Source organism: Schistocerca serialis, chromosome 4, assembly GCF_023864345.2.
Source record: "Schistocerca serialis cubense isolate TAMUIC-IGC-003099 chromosome 4, iqSchSeri2.2, whole genome shotgun sequence".
Lineage (NCBI taxonomy): Eukaryota > Metazoa > Arthropoda > Insecta > Orthoptera > Acrididae > Schistocerca > Schistocerca serialis.
In genome coordinates, this window is record NC_064641.1 from 267408900 (window position 1) to 267411391 (window position 2492).

Below are 2492 nucleotides of genomic sequence, written 5' to 3' on the forward strand. Positions count from 1 at the left end.
TAGATACTGGAATTTATTTGTTTGCCCTGAATCAAGAAATTTCGGGGCCAAGAAGACAATTTAGGGAGCAATTTTACATCAAGAGCCATGATCATGTGTGACGACTTCATATTTGTACCATAGAAGACCGCCACAGCCACCACCTTAAATACAAGCAAACTATAATATTGTATTTGTTTGAATGGACCAGTAAGTTGCTTAATATGCGAATAATAAGTTATCTGATTTCCTCAGTCATTTACCTGCATGGGTTTCCTTTCCTAGTGATGCAATAACCCTGAGTGTTCTAATTCTAATGAATCATTACTGCTTTAAAAGTATTTATTAACTTTTGCAGAGTAATAATTTTCTCAAGTGTTTAATTAATCTTTCGTATGAAATGTTCCATGTGATTGGCAGAAGTGAATAGTCAAAGTATTTCAAAAGAATTACTGTAAAGAAAAATATATAATTACAATATACAGTTTTCTCCCATTTTAAAATCTTTGCTCAATACTAAAAGTAACAGAATAGAATTGTGATTATAAGAAACATTTGCAGGTTATTAAAATTTAAAGGCCAACACAATTATTCTTTATTTTGGTCTGTGACAGTGCTTTTATTCTTATATTTCCATTTGTGTAAGTATCTTCATTCTGTCCAGTCAGAAGTGTTTGTAGTAAACGAGTAGTAGACGTTCCCTCTACCAAATGCTAAGCCAGTAATTCAATAATCCTTACAGTGAAATTATTTATGAAGTGTAGTGTTCATTCTAGAGACATTCGCGTTCTTGTTAATACTACTGGCAAGAAATTGTTAAGACCATAACAGATACAAGGTCCCCATGTTTCGCTTGTGTTCTGCATAATGCTAAGCGTGTATGTTCCATTTGAAAACAAAAAGTAATCACTTTGGTGAGCATAGCAGTTTGCTAATATTAGTGTCTTTCAGTTGTAAAGTGTTGTAGCTACCTCATGTCCAGTTTCGCTGTGCTCCTCTCTCATTAAGTGGTACAGTGTAGTGAACATAATATTTCTTGCTTTAAAACAGACAGTGTACTTTACTGAGGGATAATTGTTGCCCAGACCTATTAATCTTTTATCTGCGCTGCTCATGGTTAACTTCACCACCAATACTTGCTATATATACGAAGACAGTAACTTGTTCTCGAATGAACAGTTACTGCTGATGACCGTGCAGCTTTTCCCTGGAAAAAATGATGACTAACTGAAAACCTCAGCTGCCGACAGGTGTTGTTGATATACCTCGATGTGGACAGCTGAAAATGTGTGCCCCGACCGGGACTCGAACCCGGGATCTCTTTCGAGAACAAGTTACTCTCTTCGTATATATAGTTAGAGGCTACCCTGCCATTGACCTTCGTCTGTGCGAATGCGCACAGGTTGCCCAAACTCTTACGGGAATCGCCAAAGCGTGCGCGAGTAATGAGTGAGTGAGCAAATGTCTATAAGGTACAATACATATGTAGAATTGTGGACAGTTGGGAATGTGAGTCTCACGGCAAGCGTGCAAGGCATAAGTCCCTGCAGTCGCGCTATTCATCTGTGTCCTCGGTGGCTCAGATGGATAGAGTGTCTGCCATGTAAGCAGGAGATCCCGGGTTCGAGTCCCGGTCGGGGCACACATTTTCAGCTGTCCTCATCGAGGTATATCAACAACACCTGTCGGCAACTGAGGTTTTCAGTTAGTCATAATTTATTTCAGGGAAAATCTGCACGGTCATCAACAGTAACTGTTCTTTCGAGAACAAGTTACTGTCTTCGTATATATAGTTAAAGGCTACCCAGCCATTGACCTTCGTCTGTGCGAATGCGCAGAGGTTGCCCAAACTCTAACGGGAATCGCCAAAGCGTGCGCGAGTAATCAGTGGGTAGGCAAATGTCTATAAGGTACAATACATATGTAGAATTGTGGACAGTTGGGAATGTGAGTCTCACGGGAAGCGTGCAAGGGATAAGTCCCTGTAGTCGCGCTATTCGTCTGCCATGTAAGCAGGAGATCCCGGGTGGGAGTCCCGGTCGGGGCACACATTTTCAGCTGCCCACATCAAGGTATATCAACAACACCTGTCGGCAGCTGAGGTTTTCAGTTAGTCATCATTTAATACCTGCTATGTTGTGCTATTGTTTCGCGTCCAGATCGCAAAACAGTTTTCACTCCTAAGTATAGTCATATACAGCAGTTAGTTTTCTTCGTTAGCAGTATATTTACTTGGAATCACTTTGAGTAATTAGGCTAGCGACAGTTTCTTATTTATGTAACTGCAGTTTCAGTTTACAACCACAATTACATTTGTTCGATTCTCGTTGAAATGACTGCTGCTCCCTGTCAATAAGTAATATTTCTGGTGACGAAATTTTGTTCGATAAATTGATATTAGCATACGATCATGGTCAAACTTTAAATTCCTCTCGCAGGAGAGGCATTACAGGGAATTTACTCACCCAGTGATAACCGGTAGTGTTATAGCCTTTATAACTAAGGAGTTGGCT

General features: G+C 40.0%; 1 non-coding gene across 1 annotated transcript; it reads left to right on the top strand.

Annotated features, from left to right (window-relative positions):
- The first annotated feature begins 1547 nt into the window (after nt 1-1547).
- Trnat-ugu (transfer RNA threonine (anticodon UGU)) lies at nt 1548-1621 on the top strand. Its single transcript has one exon. It is a non-coding gene; the product is annotated as a tRNA-Thr (tRNA).
- The last annotated feature ends 871 nt before the right edge of the window (nt 1622-2492 follow it).